The following is a 6,399-nucleotide window of genomic DNA, read 5'->3' as shown; positions in this document are numbered from 1 at the left end:
CTACTGACAACTGTGATGGTCATTTGGTGTGCATTCAGGAATGCCAAGCTATCCCAATGCTCACAACCCACTTGGTGTCCCTGGGAGGTAAAGGGCACTTAGGCTTCATGCTCTCTGGTGCATCTACCCTGTCATGCTGAGAGCTGACCTGAGAAGACCCAGTTAAGGTAATCACATGCTGTGTGTCTTTCTTTTGCCACTACTCTCTTCCTGTGGATGAATTGAGAAGGAAATGTAGGTAGAAAGAGAAACTGACCAATAAATGTGTAAGATATTAAAACTAAGATATGCACAAATGTTGTAAAACAAAAATTGTGTAGTGACATCCACAAAAAGAACTCCTTTTTTGGACGGGCAATGGTGGTGCATGCTTTTAATCCTATCTCTTGAGAGGCAGAGGCAGGTGGATCTCTGTGAGTTTGAGACTAGCCTGGTCTATAGAGTGAGTTCCAGGACAGGCTTCAAAGATACACAGAGAAACCCTGTCTCAAAAACAAAACGAAATAAAAAAAAACAACAACAAACAAAACAAAACAAAAAACACTCCCTATTCATTATTGAATGAATATTTAACACAGAATATAAAGACTACTGATGAAGCTATTCAGGCTGGAGTAAAATGTTTCAGATGTTGAAACTACTGAGTTATTTAAATAAAAAAAATAATTTGAGGGATTCAGGGGAGATGCATGCAAAGAAAAGAGTAGCAGCCAAATATAATCCAGTTAGATAAAGCTGATCAGGCCAAAACAAAAACAGAAAACTTGGGTTGAGAAGAATTAACCCTGCCTGCTTTAAGACAGATGCTAAGAATAGCATTCATCTTCTCTGAAAATGGCTAATAAACTCAAACTGCTAAGCTGTCCATCTTTTATAGTGCCAGCAAGAAACCAGCCTTCCTTCCCACTGCAGGTTGGGACAGCATAGATCTTTGTCTGTCTTCTCTTCACATCACATTTTGCTTCATAAATGGTTTCTGAGGTGTTGACTTACGATGTGCTTAGCCATGTTGTTGACGTGAATGTCTGCACTTAACTGGAGGGTAACCATGACTGTTTTCACTAACCTGTGTAACATGTGCTTTTAATTAGTCCTTAATCTATGAAGGAGTAATCCAAGAGATTATATTGTATATAGTGCTTGTCCCCTATTCTTTCTATCTCTTGTCCGCCATTATTTCCATCACAAATAAAAATACATTGCCACGTGTTTCTTGATGTGTTATCATGTCACAGAAATAATAGAAATATTTTGCCAGTCATTTTTTCTTCCTTTTAATGGAATAAACAATGTTGGAATAGTTATTTTACTTTAACAATGCATATAGGCTGAAATTCTGGAACAGACTGTAGAATCCATCTATATCACTGAGAGAGAGAGAGAGAGAGAGAGAGAGAGAGAGAGAGAGAGAGAGAGAGAGAGAGAAACAGAGAGAGAAAGAGGGAGGGAGAGAGAGAGTTTGATGTGATTTTTCAAAGGAGTTGAAATCAAGTGTTAGAAAGTTAGAAAGAAAATTAAAATTAAACAAAACACGAACAAAAAAGCAATTTAAATAACTCAGATATAACCATCACCATGAGTCATGAGGTGTCCAGGTTAGACAGGATGTTCTGGGGTTTATTGGGCTCCTGTGGCATGTAGACATTTTTGGGCAGATGGTTCATAGGTAAGAGGAACAAGAAATGCCCCAGTATTCAGCTCAATTTCCTCACCCTGTTGCTAACTTCCTCAAATGATAGGGTGTTGCATGTAATGCTATGCTATTTCCCAGCTATGGAAGAATAGATCTTCTCCATGAATATTTCCTCCTCCTTGTGACAACATGAAAACTTCTGGCTTCTAGAGTCAGACTCTACTGTAGTAGGCAGGGGTAGGTTCATATACCCCTGCAATTTTCTACTTGTTAACAGTCCCATACCTCTGTTTTTGTGTGTTTTGCCTCAGGAATTGGGTGGGCTGGTCTATTCAGAATTAGAGTGAATAACCACTGGCTGCTATGGGTCGTACTGGCTAACATAGGTCAGTCTGTGAGAGTTTGCTAAGATATTCTTTATGTTATTGTGTCCTGCCACACTAAAAGAATCTGGCTCTAGGTACATCAGATGGTGGTGACTGCAGCTCCTGCATGGGCCGGGTACACAGCCCTACTCAGCTCCAAGATATCATACACACTTGACATTTTTGTCAGTGTCTCAAATGGAAAAGTTTTCATTTCAAATGTGATCAAAAGCTAATTGTATGTAATTGCTTGAACAATGGGATACTTACAATGTATATATGAACTGAGAAACTTTGAAAAAAATAAACAAACAAAAAACAACTTGATCCAGTTAAGTAGTAACATCAAAATAAACAGATCAGGAAATGCATGCAATTGAAGCCACTGCATGAGACAGAATGGATGGTGTCTAGAGTCTATTAACAGGTATTTCAGGTAAAAAAAAAGAAAACGCACAAATCACCATTCTCTAGTTATCATTCAGTCAGTCACTTCAATGTTGCCCTACAGAGACATCTTCCCTTCCTTTGACATTTTTTACAGTTAAATATTGCCCATTTGGAATAAATTTGATTTTGGTAACCTTTCTGGAGCATGGGAACATAGCATGCCATAAATGTCAGGGAGAGACTAAACCTTTGCCTCTTCTCACAGACATCACACAAATAAGGTTGATATTGATACACATTAGATAGTCACTGTAAAAAAAAATCCACCTGTGTTTAAAGTCATCAACTGAAAATAGCATCATTAGGAAAGGTAATAAATATAAAAATTCAGATGAACAGTGTTAGTCAGGATCAGACCCGGTGAGGATGGAAACGTCATTATATCCACCTCTGGTTTCCACACAGGGTCAAACATATCTTGAAAATTCTGGGCACTTAATAAAGGCAAACAGGATGAATGACATTTTGAGATACTTGATTGATTGCAGACGTCCCCATTCCCTTCCCCCCAGAAACATATTTCAGTGTCAAGTTCATAATCACACGTAATAGCTGATGTGCAAGAAATGGGATAGTGTAGATGGTGCTGGCTTCCTCGTGTCCTTTAATTAGAAAGTGACTATTCAGCTTTTGGCCGCGGCAGCCATCTTCCAGCAACTCGCCAAAATGACAAACACGAAGCATGTTCTCTAGGCCTTTTAGGAAGCATGGAGTTGTTCCTTTGGCCACGTATATGCGAATCTACAAGAAGGGCGATATTGTAGACATCAAGGTAATGGACGCTGTTCAAAACGGAACGCCCCACAAGTGTTACCATGGCAAAAACAGGAAGAGTCTACAGTGCCACCCAGCATGCCGTGGGCATCATTGTAAACAAGCAAGTTAAGGGCAAGATTCTCGCCAAGAGGATTAACTTGAGGATTGAGCACATTAGGCTCTCTCTCTAAGAGCAGGACAGCTTCCTGAAGCAGGTGAAAGAGAATGACCAGAAGAAAAAGGAAGCCAGGGAGAAGGGCACCTGGGTTCAGCTCAAGCGCCAGCCTGCTCCACCCAGAGAAACACACTTTGTGAGGACAAACGGGAAAGGAGCCTGAGCTGCTGGAGCCCATCCCATATGAATTCATGGCCTGAAGTACAGAAAGAAATAAAAGACCTGGATTGTAAAGCGGTTTTCTCAATAAATAAATAAATAAATAAATAAATAAATAAATAAATAAGAAAGAAGAAAGGAAGAATGAAAGAAAGAAGAGACTATTCAATATGTTTTCTATTGAATATCCACCACACATACCCATAACCATATGTTTCAGAGAAGACAGATATTAAATGACAGAGTTTTTGTATAAGTAAACCCAAACAGAGCCAGCTATATGACTTATACACTGAAGAACCTCTGCAAAAGGAGTTGGTTCCACCAGTTTGGAGCAGGGAAGCTTACTTTTATACCTATACCGTTAGGTTAAGAAGTGGATTCATGTATGGGGGGAATCTTTGCCTTTTGGTAGTTTTTGTTTTTAAAAGTAAATGAAGCACATGGTTCTTTTTGGTGTGTGTGTGTGTGTGTGTGTGTGTGTGTGTGTGTGTGTGCACAGACATTTATATGTAGATGGGAATGCACATGGAGGTGTTTAATTGTTCTTACATTCTATTATTTTATATTTTACCACGATGTTCATTACTATTATTAATAATTAAACTTACTCATTTATTTTAAACTCTGACTACAGTTTCTCCTGCCTTCTTTCCTCTTATTACCCCCCCTTCCCCTCCCAATCCACTCAGCTTCTGTTTCTGTTCAGAAAGGGACAGGTGTCCCATGGCTGTCAACAAAGCATGGCATGTAAAGTTGAGGTAGGACCAAGCTCCTCCCCTTGTTAAGGCTGGGTAAGGCAACCTAGTATGAGGAATGGGTTCCTGGAAATCAGCCAAAGCCTAGAGACAGGCCTTAAACCCACCACTAGGAGTCCTACAAGTGGATCAGGTTACACAACTGTCTCACATGTATAGAGGGCCTAGGTCAGTCCCATACAGGCTTTCTGGCTATTGGTCCAGAGTCTGTGAGCTCCTATGAGCCAAAGTTGGTTGTTTATTTTTATGGCAAGGTCTTCTGCTCAATCTGGACCCCACAGACTGCTTCAATGGGCTAATGAGCAAAGCCCAGGATCTTCTTGTCTGTACCTTCCCAACACCATGTTTATAGATGTGCCCATACAACTCTGCTTTTAAAATGGCGCAGAGGCTTTAAACTCAGGTCCTCGAGTGTACATTGCAAGCTTTTTACTGAGTGAGATGGTTCCCCAGATGTTTGAAAACTCTTCTGTCTCATTTGTACTCACTGTTTCTATCACATTTCTTTCTCCTTGAGCTACAACAGTGGTTCTCAACTGGTAGATCATGACCCCTCTGGGGGTTGAAAGTCCCTTTCACAGTGGTCATGTGTCATGTATGCTGAATATCAGATTATTAATTACACTAAGATTCATAACTGTAGATAATTGCAGTTATTAATTATCAATAAGATAATTTTATGGTTGGGGGTCATCACACACAACTCAAGGAACTGTACTAAAGGGTTGAAGCATGAGGGAGGCAAAGCTCTGGTTAAATCACAAAGACACAGCTACTATCTCCTCCTATAGTTTGCTTTTCTTTACCCTTTGAGACAACTTCTTATGATGTAGTCCTTGCTATCATTAAATGTTTTTTTATGCAGCCTAGGCTGACCTTGAATTCTATATCAGGTTCTTCAATGCTGAGAACCCAGAGTGCTTCATCATATCCAGCTGAAATTTCATAATTTTCTTAAGCCAGTGTGGTTCCATTATATTTGTACTAATAAACAAAATTAATGTTTAAATGTCTATGTACCTTTATATGTAGAAGGGTACTGTTTTATGTTTACTAGTATTCATAATCATTTAACTTTTATGAAGCTACCTGAACATATAACAAAATCCCATCTGATTTTCATCCTTTAATCTGGTTTAACAGGTTGATTTTACCCTGTAAAGGCACCCATTTACCAAGAGCCACTGTGAGAGGTCCACTACTACCTATACCACAGAGGACAGACATGATGAACACTCTTATTATTTATGGTTTAATAAAGCTTGCCTGGGGATCAGAATGAAAAGTCAGCCATGCTAGCTAGCCATAGAAGCTGAGTAGTGGTTGCACACATCTTTTATCTCAGGACTTAGGCAACAGAGACAGATGATCTCTGTGAGTTCAAGGCCACCCAAGGCTACACTTTTAGAGTGAATCACTCTAAAAGAGAAACAGAGCTCATGCCTTTAGTCCTAGAACTAGATCGTATATAAGGAGCTCAGTGCAGTCTCAGAGAGCAGTCTAGGATTCTGAGGCTTGGTGGAGAACAGTGCAGTCTGGAGATGCAATCTGAGATTCCCTGGATCACCCCTTTAGTCTGATTGTTGGTAAAGGTAAGAGCTCTTTAGAGGCTGGCTGTTTGCTTCTCTGATTTTCAGCTTGAACCCCAATATCTGTCTCTGGCTTTTATTATTTGTGTTGTATATCCTCTTGTTGGAGTTGATATTTATAGAAGAAATTTAGAAAAATGAATAGCCTAACTTTCTGATTAATACTCCATATCATCCTTGAAAAAAATTGCCAAGTGCACCAACATTATTATTTCATTAAGAACTAGAGAAGAATTACTCATTTCTAAAATATATCCTTATGTACAAACATATGCAAGATTAATCTTTCACAATAGTAACGAAATCTGGACTACCAATACAATGGAAATGGAACTCAGTTATGAAACATTAGTAGTTTTCATATCTTCACATGAAATTTGTTCTTTTTTCAGTAGGGCTCAATACTGCTGGGACACTTGAGAAATGAACTTAAATCAAACATAACCTTTCTTGTGTGGGAATATGATAAAGGTCATAAATACTTAAATATCAAGGGCAATCTATGGAGAAAACA

The 6,399-nt window shown here is 39.1% G+C and overlaps 1 pseudogene; it reads left to right on the top strand.

The window, feature by feature from the left end:
• Nucleotides 1–3,121: 3,121 nt before the first annotated feature.
• Nucleotides 3,122–3,579, top strand: LOC127216132 (60S ribosomal protein L21-like; annotated as a pseudogene).
• Nucleotides 3,580–6,399: the final 2,820 nt, after the last annotated feature.

The sequence above is a fragment of the Phodopus roborovskii genome, unplaced genomic scaffold, assembly GCF_943737965.1.
Source record: "Phodopus roborovskii unplaced genomic scaffold, PHOROB, whole genome shotgun sequence".
Taxonomy (NCBI): domain Eukaryota; kingdom Metazoa; phylum Chordata; class Mammalia; order Rodentia; family Cricetidae; genus Phodopus; species Phodopus roborovskii.
Note: the sequence above shows the minus strand (reverse complement) of the source record. Positions and strands in the feature narration are given on the sequence as shown.